Raw genomic sequence first — 17,600 nt, forward strand, 5'->3', positions numbered from 1 at the left:
GTCGAATGGGCGCACCTCTCAATGACTTCTGCAGGAGTTGTGAAGATGAAGAAGAAATTGAGTCGGTAAGCCACATCTGTGAATGTCCTGAATTATTATTATTATTTCTTTAAAGACCCGGGAAATTTGCAAAATCTCTCGCTGGGGTGACTATTTACCTTCTTAAACAGATTTAAGTAGTTTAAGCAACTTGGTTAGGGGATGGAAATCGAATGCAGGTATCAGGGCCACCGGGTGTCTTATCTTAGACATGCAACCGGGCTAACCTAACCTAATAAATTTTTCTAGGGATAGCATCCGCATGGACGGACAGACTGATAAGGCTATATCAACACCTTCCATCATTTAGGGCGTTTTGGTATATATAAGTACATACATATGTATTGTAAATCAAAATAAATCAGAATAAAATAAGTCTAACTTTAACCTTATTGAATGGAATATAGCTTGACAATCATTCTAAACTTTTTGCAAGTCATTTAGACGCTGCCCAAGCATATGAAAAATATATTCCAATGTTTCATAATAAATGAATACGCGCTTACATACATTGCCACATGCTTAAGGTCCGAGACCTAAAGCTTTATTCACATAGAAATTGCGCTAGCATCTTTAAACAACTTTTTCTTTATAGACATATGTATGTATGTGTTTGTGTATGTATGTCTAGGCATAAGTAATAGATTGAAAGGTGCTTAGGCCAGACTCATTGTTTGCGCTTTGGTGTCCCCCATTGCCTGACATAAGGTGACGGCCCATTTTTTTATTTTGAAAATTTATATCCACAATAGTGGTCGAACTCTGGACCTCTTGCCGATATGTCATACACAAATCTCCAAGGTTATAGCGACGTCTACAGTATCTAGAATTACGTGTAAACGAATTGGCAAGCGCACCATTCGAATAAGCACATTTCGTATTCTTTCCATGTACAGTAACTTCGCGGTAATTGCAACTATGCTAAAACTCAATTTTCATAAATGCGAAAGTTTTGGCATAATAACTTCTATGCATATCTATGTAAGCTCCACGAAAAGGATCGGGTCATTGATGGCGAAAGGAAATGCCATTAACTGTGTAGAATTCTAAACAGGATTTTACCAACCACAGCTCATGCAACATTTCTCTAATTTGTTTTTTGCGAACTAACAATGGTACTTACATTTATACAAGGTGGCGCAAAAGTAATCACTCCATCGGAAGATATACAAATTTTGTGATTGACCTATGACATTTTACACTAGTGAATTAGAACGCTGCAGTACAATAGAAACAGACAAGCATTAGAGAGCGCAAAGATTTCCATCATTTCCATCAAAATATATTTTATTTATTTATTTAAAAAACAAGAATCTATTTGATAATAAATAAAAATAAATATAAAAGCAAACGTATACTGAATATCTCGATATGGGCACTGAATACAAAAAACAACGACAATAAATACAACCAAGTTAATGACTAATTTTGCGCCACATTGTAAAGCATTTGCTCCTTAGGCATGAAGTTTCTTCGATGTCAGCTTAAAACCAAACTGAAGCTCTACCTCCTGAATCTCTGAACCTGAACCTCTTTAAACACTTGAAACAAGTGGCACGTACTTTACCTTCATACTTTGAATTGATTATCTTGATTAGATTTAATAAAGAAAAAGAAATCCATTATTTTCTCGGTGGATGACTGTAGGGAACGATATCTCGAGAAGTATCGATCAAGCAATTTTAAATTTATGCTCGTATTCAAGGTGACATTTCCACTAGAAAAAATCGTTTGCTGTTTTTTGTTTGTTTCATCAGTGAGTTACAGGGTGCTAACAATGGAAGTAAAAAAAGTAAAATAAATGCGAAAATGCAAGCCAAGCCACTGTGAAGGATGTTTATGGTGCCGATACTGTAACAGCTATTTACGTGCAGTTTAGGTTCCACCGATTCCTTTCATGCGTTTTTGTTGTTAAAAAAAATGTCGACAATGTTGAAAATGTCGCAAAAATCACAGAAATAATCGAAGTTGTCCACCATGTTAGTAGTCGTAGCATCGCTCAGAAGCTAACGGTCGACCATAAAACAGTTTTAAGGGTTTAGGGGTATTCAGAGATTTCAAAAAATTTGACTTTTCCCCATTTTCTTAAAGCATAATATCTTAAAAATACTGTGTGAAAATTTGAAGTGAATCTGACCAATAATTTTCGAGTTATTTAACAATTAACAAAAGGCGCTCGAGCGCTCCGGAGCGTTCGCAAAACTTTGAATGCGTTTTTCTCAAAACTATGTTTTTTGAACTGGTGATCACTGTAACTTAAAACCCGCTTAGTAGATTTCAATAAAATGTATACTGCTTTTGAAAAACATAAAAAACGCGTGCCTGATCAAAAGATTTTTTTTTCACAAATTTAAATTTTTTTTAAACAATTAATTGTCGGTTTTTTCTCGAAAATTTTAAAAATATTTCTTGAGGTCGGCATATTGTTAATTTTGAAAAAAAAAATAGCTTCGATCTGGCACAAGATTATCTATTAATAAAACTAATTTCTCTTATCCGATTGATTTTAGATTAATCTCCAAGGACTTGTGATGATCACCGCAATGGACTTCTGGAGAAACGGGCTCCACACAAGCAGCGATAACTTTTACAATTATAATTTTTTTTGTTTTTGAAGTTTTTCTAAAGTCAAATCGAAATATGATGAATTAATACTATGTTTTTATTTTTGTATAATAAAATAAAGCAATTGACTAGCAAACAAAAATTTTTGAAAATCATAATTTTTTCGGCCTCTGAGTACCCCTGGGCACTTAAACGATTTGTAACGCAAAAATAATACATTTCTTCTTCACCAAACTAATGTAATTTTCGTTATTCTTGTTTACTTTGATCAATACTTGGATTCAATTTAGTAAATAATTTAGTTTTGATGTGAAAACAAATTTGAAGTGTTTTCATTTCTGTGTGCGAGTTTCAATATATGAAAAATAACCTAAGATAATGCTGACTCAGACATTCAGTAGTCCCAATCATCGAGCTGTCACTGTAGAGGCGTTTACATCCATCCATACCTATGCATCCATATACTTACATACGCCCAAGAGCTTCTGCTATCGCCAAGTTGATGATAGTACGCACAGGCAGCTGCTAAATATAATATAATACAAATCTTGTTTTCCTTTTAGAATGATGAGTATTTGTTTTTACTTTTTCATTGAGTTGTTTACTATGTGCACGTGTTTGCACCGCGATTTTCAGCAGCGCAGCTGCGTTTGTCACAACAGCTCATGCTCAATTGCAACAACTCGACTCCCACAAACATAGCAGAAAAAAAAAAAAACTCATGCACATGCACATGCACACATACAACGCACACAGCGCGGACGTGGTCTCCACATTATTGACATGCAAATGCTTAATTTATTTTTTTTCTTTTCATTTTCATAGATCATCATCGCATTCTCTCTTAATAACGGGGCAAACACATGTTACTAAACAAGAGACCTCTAGCTGCTTTGTTTGTGTTGCTTTATATTTTCTATTTACAAATATGACTCGTACGCCCTACGGTACTACTGACAATTGGTGGGGGTGACTTTTTATCGCCGACCGCATGTAAGTAACCTGCCAACAATCATAGATATTTTAGTACATATGTGTGTGCGTGTGAAAAATATATGTGTGTGTATGTGTGTATATGTGCACGTATATTGTAAAAAATTAGCGGTTTATATGATGCCCTCTCTAGATGAGGTGTTTTTATGACCCCCATTGCAGTTAATTGGATTAGTTACTCAATTAAGAATTATGAATAATAAAACGAGAACAAACTGGGGCAAATTGCAGAGCAATGAAATAAAGAATAAATATGCGAGCCGACGTAGCCGAGTGAGTTGTGCGTGACTTCTGTTATGTGGGTCCGCATTCAAAAGCCATTATTTATTTTAGTTATTTATTTATTATTTTTTTTTTTTAATAAAACATACTACCATAGATGATTTTTACAATGACTGGCCTTAAGACAAAAAAATAATGAAGAATAAATTTAAATAAAAATAAAAATTACAGTTAGTAGTAAAAATTTTGAAGTTATAGAAGGTATTATCGAAAAAATTAAAAAACAAAAAACCTAGTGATAGTAAGAAGGATTAATTTGAATTAATTGACAGAATGAGAAATTATTTGAGTACATTCAACAATATTCGACAAAGCATCGAAGTCATTCATGTCTGAAGCGAAAGTTTTCCTTTTGATATTGGATTGGGGAATAAGTTTTTATATTTTCTTTTATTTTACAACGATTTGTTTATTGTTTGGCATTCAATCAATAGAACTCTTTCAGATTGTTTTTCTGAGTTATCTATTTTTTTATTAGTTTTGAGGCTTAGAAATGGAATACGCAGGAGGCAAAAGTCAACATTTTCGACACCTGTTCTTCTTTGCTTTTCTTCGATGTCAAAAAGCTGCCAAAGTAGCCTGGGACGTGTATGGAGAAGGTGTCATAGGCGAGTCTACAGCACGCAAACTTCAAAAACAGCCAGGCGACTTTGACCTCGATGACACGTCCCGCAGCGGAAGACTTTCTGAGTTCGAAAAAGATCGTCTCAAATCACTTTCGAAAACGGTCGCCAAAACAGTCGTGAATTGGTGGAGAAAAGGAAATGCGATCGTAAAACGATTCTCAACCACTTTCATTCAATGGGATTTACCATAAATTGGGAGCCTGCGTGCCTCACCAGCTCAACGAAAAATACAAACAAAGTCGCCTTCAAATTGCTTCTCAGTTGGAGTGCATAGCTCCAAGAAATACGCCGAAGCCAAGAGGAGATCAACCCACATTTCCAGGCACACAAAACTGAAAATATTTGATGCCAACGTGAAGTCGGTAGTTCTGTATGGATGTGAAACATGGAACTTAATAAGAAGCATATCACAATCATTGCAATCCTTCCTAAGGATATTCTGGCCTGATATTATAAGCAACGATGATCTTTGGGCGGCTACCGGCTACCGGGCAAACACCAGTTCACATAGAAATTGTGCGTCGCAAGTGAAAATGGATCGGACAAACATCGCGCAAACCACGGGAATACATCGCAAGAACAGCGCTGGACTGGAATCCCCAAGGAAACCGTAGATGCGGTGACTGGTCTCATAGACACATAGAGGCGACAAGTAGCAGCAGAGGGGGACAAAGCAGGCCGTTTCTGGAGTCAAATTAAACATTTAGCTCTAAACAAACGAAATTATAACTTGTTTATTGATGCCCCATGTTTCATGTAGGAACTAAGGAAAAATATATATAAGAGTCAAGTCGGATCTTCATCCAAAGAAGATCATGATATGTGTTTGGTGGGACTGGGAGGGCATGGAGCACTGGGAAATGCTCTAAAAGAATACCACGATCAACAAAGAGCTCTACATTGCTCAGCTACATCGCGTGAATGAGGCTATTCGACTGAAAAGACCTGATCGACGTGGTCAAACCATACTCCTACACGACAACACCAGATCCCATGTTGCACAAGTCGTCAAAGACACACTCCAAGAACTCGAATGAGAAGTCCTTCAGTATCCGCAGTATATCCGCCGTATTGTCCGGGGCCTTGCACCCACCTATTGCCATATTTTCTGCCAAACCATATGATAACAAAGAACTGGCTCAACAACTTCTTTAACATCAGACCAGGCGATTTTTGGCGAAACGACATCAACAAATTGGTCGAGAGATGGGAAGAAGTTGTAAACAGCGACGGCGAATATATAATAGATTAACTTATTGATATAATTATTGGCTTGTGCTTAAATAAAAGCCTTCGGTAAAACCGCTACGAACTTATTCCCCAACACTTGATTTTCAAGGCTCCGAGGGAAGATTGAATGCTGCAATGTGCTGACTGGGTGTACGCATCTTAGAAAATGTCTTCCCTTCGGCCACAGCTTCAAAACTAAATAAGAAAGTTTTTACATTCCGGACTCCTTTTGCTAATTTAGTTTTTTTCCTTGTTCACTTCTCTCGAGAGCATAGGGCCTCGACAAGACTCTTCCATCCTACACGGTTCTGTGCTGTTGTTTTTGCACCGTCCCATGAGATGTCGGCATCTGTTAGTTCGCGCAGTATCGACCTTCGCCAAGTGTTTTTGATCGACCGCGACCTCTGGGTCGGGTTCCAGTCAGGTGCCATCCTTGTGATGCTATCTTGTGGTTTTCTCAGTGTGTGACCTATCCATCGCCACTTTCTGCGTTTGATTTGCCTAATGATAAATGAAATAATTTTGCTAATAATTTGCTAAGAAATATTTTAATTCTAAAATTGAAGATTTCATTGAAAATGAAAATTAACACTCTTGTTAGTCGTTGGACTAGTTTAAAGAGCGAGCAGGTTTATCAGCTACCAATGATCAGTTGGATGCAGTTATTGCCTTAGTATTTTCGGAATTCGGAAGCACATCCGCACTACTCAAGAGACCAAGTAGTTGGTACGAACGAGGCGGTACATTACCCTATGGAAATTTTTAATTCTCCAAGCCTCCCTCTGGTTGAGTGTACAATTTTGACCGGCTGTGGTGCTGGTGAAAAAGTTTTTACTCCAAAAAATCCCAATAATACCGACAGATCTTCCATTTTATTTTAACCAATTCCAGTTCCCAGCCAAATTAAGTTTTGCAGTGACAATGAATGAAGCGCAAGTACAAACACTTAAGGTGGCCGATGTGGATCTTACAGCTCAATATTTTGCACCTGGTCAACCACTTGCAGCTCTGCCCCGTGTCACAAATAAAGAAAGTTTATAGGTTTATATTTTTTTAAATGCTCCTGATAGCAAAACTGTGAATATTCTATACACTGAAATTTTATGAAAATGTAATAAAAAGTAACTTGAATATACGTATGTATGTATATTATGTGTGTGAATGAATGCTAATTGCGCATTCTATTCATTCGTTTGGAACAACATTCAAAATGTTCCAAAAAATATTTTTTTATTAGAAGGCCTATTTTATTATAGGTACTCGTACACCTGTGTGAACCAATGTGCGGATTGTTAGTATTTATATGTATATATGTACATACATGCATACATACATACATATTTTACTTGTATACGCGGTGCAAAAAATCTCTACCAAACATTTTGTGACAATTTAATAGCTGCTCTCTGACAAACTAATTTAATATTAAAAATATTTTAGTACAGGTGCTCTTGGATTGGCCACAAAGTGACACATGCACAGGGTGTGCCATATGATGATTTATTTTCAAAAGTTAAAAATATGAAGAAAACCAAATTTTTTCGATGGAACAAACATTCCATTCTCTATAGATGATTCATGTTCCCGTCCCAGTTTGCTGTACGAAAGCGTATTCAGTAACCCTAGTATGGCTCTGTATCCCTAGCTACGAGGTTGTTAACACGATTACCTCAAAACTGAACTGAACTGAACTTGGCAAAACTGATGTTACCTTGTTCGAGGTCCGACCGACTGTCGCCCATCCTCCTGTCGTTAAGCAGAAGGGTTGGTGGGCAGCTGGTTGGATTGAAGACAATGGCACGAATACCGACCGCTAACAGCCTCAAAATTTTAGGAGTTACCTTTGACAGTTTGCTCTCCTTCTCTGCGCACACAACCGCAATTACTACTAAAGTTCGCAGTCGCAATAAGGTCTTCAAATCGCTATCTGGCGGTACTTGGGACAAAGACAAAGTTGGCGTTGGCAATATTGTTGAGGACATTTAAAGCAACTGGCCGGCCGGTTCTAAATGCCTGGTCGCCTGGAACTAGTGATACGCACTGGACAAATCTTCCGACATGCCAAAACACTGCTATTCGGACAGCGACGGAATGCTTCCTGATGTCCCCACTAGAACATCTACATAATGAGGCACAGATGCTTTTTTTAAAGGAGCACAGGAAAGTGCTCAGCAAACAGTTTCTACTACCAATGTAGACACCTGCTTGAACAATAGCCACCTCCCAGGCGTGTCAGAAGACACCTCTTCGATTACGGCGACGAGATCCAAGACAAAACAAATCGACAACTACTGGACCGGACAGAGCTTAGACAGACAATTAACGACATTCATCGGGAGACACTTTCCACCTTCTTAAGCTCCCGAGCCCCAAATTCCGCAATCGGAGTCCAACCACCAGCCAAGGTAGATGAAGAGATCCAGCTACCCCAAGAAAATAGCGTAACCTTTGCACAATTACGTTCTGGATACTGTAGCAGATTAAGCCCCTACCTATCCAGAATTGACCCCGACATACTAAACATATGTTCAGCATGTGAAGGCACGCCGCACGAAACTAACCACCTTTTCACATGCCCCCTTAAATCCACTCATTTAACAGCCCTCTCCCTCTAGACTCAACTGAAACAGCAAGTTTCCTGAGCCTATCGTTAGATGAGCTAAACGAAGACGACCGGTGATCTACACAACACTGACAGGGTTAAGTATACTGCTACAACAACCACAACAACAACAACCACTTTCTGTGCGTCTGCCCGATCTTCACTCGAATCAGGCTTGAGGTCTTTGGCACTGGCCTTTTTGGAGTGGCAACCTTTGCTCCTTGGCACCACAAGATCTACTCAGATTTCTTCTGAGGTCGGCTAGATTGAAAGAAATTTAAAAAGGGAATCCGAATGCAGTACAATTGACTTAATGTTATCTGAATGCAGTACTTGCTAGTTGTCCCGACAAAATCAAAAAAAAAAACTTGGTACTTGATGGAGTGAGTCCTGGTGTGCCATCCTGCTGAAAGGTCTTACATTTTCGGCTACAAAAAACTCTTTATCGAGCCTCTGTGGCGCTACCCGTTGACTGAAATAGGGTTTTCAGCAGTAGTTGCAAAGAAAAATGTGCCAATAATGTCAGTGCTCCAAACTGTCACTCTGTGAGGTTCATTGGCTGCTCGACGATCTCCAGATATGGTGGTCACGATAATATAATTTTGATCTCTTTGTTTGGGCAATACAACATTGCATATGGGAAAAGTTTGCAATATTTCATGACGTTGTTCAAGCGCAGAGTGATGTATTCCGTTCCGTTTCTGTTAAGATGTCCAGCGAGACGAACCTCTAAGGACCACCTTGTACGTGCACACACATACCTGCGTGTATATATGTAAATACATATGTATATATATGTATATATGTATGTTCATAGTCAGAAAAGAAACCAGTGCAGGTGACAATCGCCTTGGGCAAGTTACGAGATGTCGCAACTCGTTAAAGCAAATGTTAATGCGTTTTTGGCTATTTATAAGCTGTAATATTAATACAATAAACAAACACGCACACATATCCATACAAATGTGTATATACAGTTCACATTATAAATCTTGATGCCTCACCATTTCTAAGTATAATTTTAAGAAATTTCCCACATTATTATAGATTACGAAAAACTTTATAAATATATGACTAATACACTTTGTACTCATTGGTAATCAAACAAAACAAAAAAAGAATCACCTTTGTCTGTTGCATCAACAACGGCAAGCAAACATGTAACTGTAAGTAAGAAATTCGTACAGCAAAAGTGTTGATACGATCGCACTTTGAAGTAGCCAATGGGCGAAACGTAACGTAGGTGCCATCAAAAGACTGCAACATCGCGTGAAATGAAATGAAGTGCCAATCAAATGGCGAAAAAATTGAAAATATATGACCGTAGTACCCGCCGCGTATTGAAAAATGATCTCAAAGTCAAGCGTTACAAGATCCAAAAGGCGCATGATCTCAAACCAAAACAGCAACAAGTCAAACTTGAGAGAGCAAAGGAGTTGCTTCGCTTGGCCGAAAGTGGTCCATTTCCCAACATTGTGTTTTCTGACGAGAAATATTTTCAAATTGAGCAATTCGTAAACTCCCAAAACGATAGGGTTTATTTGACCGACCGTTCATACCAGAAATTGGGTCATCGTTTAGCCAACAGGAGGGAGCATCCGCCACAGGTAATGATTTGGGCCGCTGTAACTGCATACGGGCGTTCTCCAGTCATTTTCATCGAGCCTGGCGTCAAGGTAAATGCGAAATATTATCGGGAAAATATTCTGGAGGTTGTTTTGAAGCCGCGGACAGACAAACATTTCGCTGGCAGACCATTGACGTATCAACAGGACTCGGCACCGTCTCACAAGCCTCGAGTGAACCAGAAATGGCTAAAAAACAACTTTTCGAACTTCATAACGCCCACACAAAGTCTCGAGGCGCTGAAAAAAGCCATTGTGCGCGAGTAGGCCAAAATACCTTAAAGTCACATTCGGGCAGCTTGCGATTCATTTCTGGACCGCCTCAAGGCCATAGTTAAGGCAAAAGGTGGTCATATCGAGCAAAAGTAAATTGATTCTTAATTTTGTATTATTTTCACACATTTTTTACTTTGAATAGAATAAAAGTTATTTTCCAAACTAAATTGATGACCTTTTTAATTGGTTGCACTTCGAGGGCCGGACCCTGTATGTACGAATATTATTTTACAATATTACGTTATATTTTTTACCTATGTTATATAATTTACTTCCAGCAAAACACATTTGGCGCATTTATTGTTTTCTATCTAAATTCAATTCAATTTTATTTCAGCTTAAATTAAAATCACTGCAGTGTTCCATGAAATTCGTTAGCTTCGAGACATTTTTGCTGTCCCAGTGCCGCTCATCATCTCTACGTACATGCATACACACACACATACATGTACATGTGTTTTGCTTTTGTTGTACTTATGTATATCTACACTCGTTTCCACTGTTGTTTTTATTAATTTAGTTGCTGTCATTTATTGTTGTTATTGTACATCTTTACGCTGATTCGTGTATGTGTGTTGATATTTCAAAACGAACACCTGCAGATACTTAAAAAATTAGTTTCAGGCATTCTCGTGGCTGATGTTAATATTGGCGTATAATTGTTGTTGCTGTTATAACTGTGTAGTTGTTTTATTTATGTATATTTGCGCATCCTACAAACCCACAAAAACGGCACAAAGTGAGATGTGCACATACACGTGTTCACTCACTTACATATGTATACACATACATACCTACACACATTGGCATTTATTTATAAATTACTCGTCTATATATTATATATTTATAATTATTTTTTATGTAAAACGGTAAATAAGAGCGCCGACGAGTTTACACGCACCGACAACAAACGCCGTTTAAAGGGATGTGGGAAATGAACGTTGATCCGTAAGTATGCTTGTAGGCTACTATGGCTTAGCAATCAGTCGGGCGTATTGTTGTTGGTGAGTTGTTTTGATTTCGTCGATAAACAGGTAGAGTACGAGTAGCGTCGGGTATTATAGGGCAAGCGGGTGTAGAGCAGTGCAGGCCATTCCCAAGCATTTCATTTGGCTTATTTGATTGCTTTACATGTCTACAGAGATATTTATTATTGTTTGTTTTGTTTTTTACAGGTATTTTAGTGACTGCAAATAAATTGGAGAAACGAGCGAAAAAACACGAGTAGTGATTTGTTTAACAAATCTCTCTCATCCGTAATGCGATGTTTGATATGGGAGTATAGTATATGCATGTGTACCTTACACCAGTGTACAGCAGAAGCCTTGGTACCCTACCACTTCGAAGATGTTTTATAAAAAATTTCACGAAAGTTTCTGAGTATTTCAATATTTTATTCAACATTAAATAAATCCAATTGTTCCTGTGTGAAATATAAAATATGAAATATAAACTATCTCATTCTCAAATAAGAAGGAAATAACTATACAACTTGAACTGAAAATTCGCACAGCAAGTGTTGAAGAAGAAGAAGAAGATTTCTTCGAAAAATGAGGATGAAACGCCGGATTAGATTTCAGGAGCTTCTTACAGAACATTGACTGAAAACTTTTTGCGGCCAATGGCGGAGCAGTACCTATCTTAATTTGTGGTTTCAACAAGATGGAGCAACTGCGCATTTCTCTTTACTGACTTTCGCACTGTATCCGATCAAACAATGGTGTTTAGAGATCTTTACAATATAGTTGCTATATTCGGAGCACTTTTTTTATTGTTCTCTTGAAAAGGCGTTTATCTCTCTCAGTCAACTTCCTAGGGCGGTCTGATCTCTGCTTATTTTCGATCCCTTTCTCCTTTTTCAATCTTTGTATTACCATTTGCACTGTTGCTTTTTTCCTGCTGATGGGTTTTCCGATTTCTCAGTATGATTTTCTATCTTAATGCAAGCGTACAACAATTTCCCGCACTTCTAATGTCAATTCTTTTCGAGACATAAGTGGACACATAAAAAAGTATGCACAGATGCGAATAAATGAACTTCATCAGTTCAGGCACTCGAAGAGCAACCAATTAAAAAGGTCGAAAAATTTAGTTTGGAAAATAATTATTATTCAATTCAAAGTAAAAAATGTGTGAAAATAAACAAAATTAAGAATCGATTTACTTTTGCTCGATATGACCACTTTTTGCCTTAACTATGGCCTTGAGGCGGTCCAGAAACGAGTCGCAAGCTGCCCGAATGTGAGTTGCAGGTATTTAGGCCCCCTCGCGGATAATGACTTTTTTCAGCGCCTCGAGAGAAGTGAAGTTCGGAATGGGTGTTTTAGCCATTCTTGGTTCACTCGAGCTTTGTGAGTCGATGCCGAGTCCTGTTGAAACGTCCATGGTCCATGCCACCGAAATGTTTGTCTGTCCGCGGCTTCAAAACAACCTCCAGAATATTTTCCGGATAATATTTCGCATTTACCTTGACGCCAGGCTCGATGAAAATGACTGGAGAACGCCCGTATGCAGTTACAGCGGCCCAAATCATTACCTGTCACGGATGCTCCCTCCTGTTGGCTAAACGATGACCCAATTTCTGGTATGAACGGTCGGTCAAATAAACCCTATCGCTTTGGGAGTTACGAATTGTTCAATTTGAAAATATTTCTCGTCAGAAAACACAATGTTGGGAAATGGACCATTTTCGGCCAACCGAAGCAACTCCTTCGCTCTCTCAAGGGCAAATTTGGTGAATACGGTGGATGCTACAACAACTCTAACTTTAAGTCACGGATTTTAGCCATTGTAAAAATGCTCTCGTGCACACGATGCATAAAATATAATATTTTTCTTTTGCAAACAGGGTCTTTCTCCACCAGCATTTTTCCTTCAGCAGTTGTAAAGGGCTACAATAATTCTCAGAATTTAATTTTTTAGCAGTTTGCAAGTAATTCTGAAACTAAATTCCTATCGCATCCCAAAAAATTTATGCGAACACCTTCTTGGCCATTTTCAGGGCACGTACTCGTATCGGAGTCGAATAGCCAGGTTCACACCACTCTTTAGTCTCTTGTTTTGATTTAGCAACATGACAATAGACACAAGTCTTATCCATAGTAATGAATCGATATACAGAATCCACTTTATATCTTCGAGAAAGTCGCATTCGAATGTGTTTTTGTTCCATTGATTGCGAATGCGACACCCTTCGTGCACACAGCTTTCTGAAACCCAATATTGTCAGTCAAAATATTGCTCACACTGCCCAATGAGATGCCTAGGGCTTCTAGTAAATCTCTTTTACTCGCTTGACGATTTTCTAATATGATTTCCAGTATTTTTGCTACGATTTTCTGTGTTGTTGCTGTTTCTGGGCGTCCTTGAAGTGGATCATCTTCACGACTTGTAAGGCCACGTTTAAATTCAGCAACCCATATTTCTATTGTACTAATTGCTGGCGAATGGAGGATGGTTCCATGTGTAGAAGTCCACGCAAGTGGGGAAAGTTACTGATCGCCATTCACTTGGGAGTGGCCAGGACGATTCTTCTACATATGGTTCAAGCAGCTCACAACGGCCGGGATTAGCCCACGTATCCTCTGGGTAGCTTCCGAACACCCGTTCGGGAGTGAGCTAAAGTGAGAAGGCGAAACATTCCAGGATAGCTGGTTGTGCGTTGGGTTTGGGACCCGCCACTTAAAAATCGCCCCCAATGAAAACTTTAAAAAAGCCTCGGATGAGACCTCCCTATACTGATGACGACCCCTGCAAACGAACTAAGGACTATGATTTGAGGGCATGCACCTGGAATGTCCGGTCCCTTAATGGGGAGGGTGCCTCTGCCCGGCTGGTTGATGTCCTCGTGAGAGTAAAGGCTGACATCACTGCCATCCAAGAGATGCGATGGACAGGGCAAGGAAAGAAAACCATAGGACCTTGCGACGTCTACTACAGCTGCCATGTAAAGGAGCGCAAACTCGGTGTCGGATTTGTTGTGGGAGAGAGACTTCGTCGCCAAGTACTGTCGTTCACTCCGGTGGACGAGCGTCTCGCAACAATCCGCATCAAAGCCCGTTTTTTTTAACATATCGCTAATTTGCGCCCACGCCCCGACGGAAGAGAAGGACGATGCGACCAAAGATTCTTTCTATGAGCGCCTGGAACGTTCCTATGAGCGCTGCCCCCGCCACGACATAAAAATCGTGCTTGGCGACTTCAACGCCAGGGTGGGCAAGGAGGGAATTTTTGGTCCCACAGTCGGAAAATTCAGCCTGCACAACGAAACATCCGGCAACGGACAGAGGCTGATCGACTTCGCCGGGGCCCGAAACATGGTAGTCTGCAGCACCAGATTCCAGCATAAAAAGATACACCAAGCTACCTGGCTGTCCCCTGATCGAAAAACGCGAAACCAGATCGATCATGTTGTGATAGATGGAAGACACGCTTCTAGTGTATTAGATGTACGTACGATCCGAGGACCCAACATTGACTCGGATCACTACCTTGTTGCAGCCAAACTGCGCACGCGCCTCTGTGCAGCAAAAAACGTGCATCTACCTACGCAAAGAATGTTCGACCTCGAAAAGCTGCAATCACAACAGACAGCCAGAAGATTCGCCACTCGACTCTCACTCCTGCTCTCAGAGAGTACTGCCCAACAAACCGGCATCCACGAACAATGGAGCAACATTTCTCGTTCTCTACGTACCGCCGCCGAAGAAGAAATCGGATTCCGGCGAGCCCGAAAAAACAATTGGTACGACGAGGAATGTCATGCTGCCGCAGAAAGAAAGGATGCCGCCTATAGAGCCACGCTGCGATCGGGCGCAACGCGAGCCATGTGGGATCGCTACAGAGAGCTGAAAAAGGAAGAGAGACGTATTATCCGAAAGAAGAAACGAGAGGCCGAAATACGTGAGTGCGAAGAGCTTGAGATGCTGGCCAACAGGAACAACGCCCGAAAATTCTACCAGAAAGTTCGGCGGCTTACAGAAGGTTTTAAGACCGGGGCGTTTTCCTGTAAGAACAAAGACGGCGAACTGGTGACCGACGTACAGAGCAATCTTAAATTATGGAGGGAACACTTCTCGAACCTATTAAACAGTGACAGCTGCGCATGTCACCGAGAAAGTGAAGATCCCGATACCCCAATCGTTGACGACGGAATTGTCGTTCCGCTACCCGATCATGACGAGGTGAGAATAGCGATAACGCGGCTAAAGAACAACAAAGCCGCGGGCGCCGACGGACTACAGGCTGAGCTATTCAAACATGGCGGCGAGGAGCTGGTAAGGTGCATGCATCAGCTCCTATGCAAAATATGGTCGGATGAAAGCATGCCTGCCGATTGGAATTTAAGTGTGCTCTGCCCAATCCATAAGAAGGGCGATCCTGCAATTTGTGCCAATTACCGCGGGATTAGTCTTCTAAATATCGCCTATAAGGTTCTAGCGAGCGTATTGTGTGAAAGGCTGAAGCCCACCGTCAACCAACTGATTGGACCTTATCAGTGTGGCTTCAGACCTGGAAAGTCTACCATCGACCAAATATTCTCAATACGCCAAATCTTGGAAAAGACCCATGAAAGGAGAATCGACACACACCATCTTTTCGTCGACTTCAAAGCTGCATTCGACAGTACGGAAAGGAGTTACCTGTATGCCGCGATGTCTGAATTTGGTATCCCCGCAAAACTAATACGGCTATGTAAGATGACGTTGCTCAACACCAACAGCGCCGTCAGAATTGGAAAGGACCTCTCCGAGCCGTTTGATACCAAACGAGGTTTCAGACAGGGTGACTCCCTGTCGTGTGACTTCTTTAACCTGATGTTGGAGAGCATCGTGCGAGCCGCAGAACTTAATCGCTCAGGCACAATTTTTTATAAGAGCGTGCAATTGCTGGCGTATGCCGATGATATTGACATCATCGGCCTTAACAACCGCGCTGTTAGTTCTGCCTTCTCCAAACTGGATAAAGAGGCGAAGCGAATGGGTCTGGTGGTGAACGAGGACAAAACGAAGTACCTCCTGTCTTCAAACAAACAGTCGGCGCACTCGCGTATCGGCACCCACGTCACTGTTGACAGTTATAATTTTGAGGTTGTAAAAGACTTCGTCTATTTAGGAACCAGCATTAACACCGATAACAATGTCAGCCTTGAAATCCAACGTAGAATCTCTCTTGCCAACAAGTGCTACTTTGGACTAAGTAGGCAATTGAGTAGTAAAGTCCTCTCTCGACGAACAAAACTAACACTCTACAAGACTCTCATCATGCCCGTCCTAACGTATGGCGCAGAAGCTTGGACGATGACAACATCCGATGAAGCGACGCTTGGAGTGTTCGAGAGAAAGATTCTGCGTAAGATTTTTGGACCTTTGCACGTTGGCAACAGCGAATATCGCAGACGATGGAACGATGAGCTGTATGAGCTTTACGACGACATAGACATAGCGCAGCGAATAAAGATCCAGCGGCTACGTTGGCTGGGTCATGTCGTCCGAATGGATACAAACGCTCCGGCTTTGAAAGTATTCGATGCGGTACCAGCTGGTGGTAGCAGAGGAAGAGGGCGGCCTCCTCTGCGTTGGAAAGATCAGGTGGAGAAGGACTTGGCTTCACTTGGTGTGTCCAACTGGCGCCGGTTAGCACGAGAAAGAAACGACTGGCGCGCTTTGTTAAACTCGGCCAAAATCGCGTAAGCGGTTATAGCGCCAATTAAGAAGAAGAAGAATTGCTGGCGAAAAGTCCTTATACACCATCAATTTTCACTTTCGGTCATAAATTTCCTTTGCTTTGAAAAATAAAAGTTCAATCACCGCACGATATTTGATTTTTTCCATTGTAAAAAATACTGTGACACGTCGATTCTAAATAGTTGGAAACAATAAATAAATAGCAAAAAAGAAAAAATTAGCAAGCAGTAACGCCCTCTCTTATCGAACCGCAAAACTTATTGAACAACCTGGTACATAAAGGTAAGTTTAAAAATAAAATAAAATAAAGAAATTTGATGAAATAAAATAAAAGTAATTTGAAATTATGAATGACTTGACAAAATAAATCGCGGGGCTGTTGTAGAAATCCATTTAGAGCCGGAAAATTTTACTTTTACTCATTTACCAAAATTGCCAAAAATAAGAACAACAACAACAATACATGGCAAATGTTTTTTAAATCTACAATCAAAAGCGCCATGGGATACCGAAGAAAGTTGGAAAGCTAGTAGAAAATAATTAGCGCAAAGTACTTACATACTTACGTGTAACGGTGGAAAGGCAAACTAATGGCGAATTGGTGATTAACGGCGAAACTGACGATATACGGGGGAAAAAGGCACTAAAAATAGTTAAATAGCAGAAAGTTGGTGAC

Source organism: Anastrepha ludens, chromosome 4 (assembly GCF_028408465.1).
Source record: "Anastrepha ludens isolate Willacy chromosome 4, idAnaLude1.1, whole genome shotgun sequence".
NCBI lineage: Eukaryota > Metazoa > Arthropoda > Insecta > Diptera > Tephritidae > Anastrepha > Anastrepha ludens.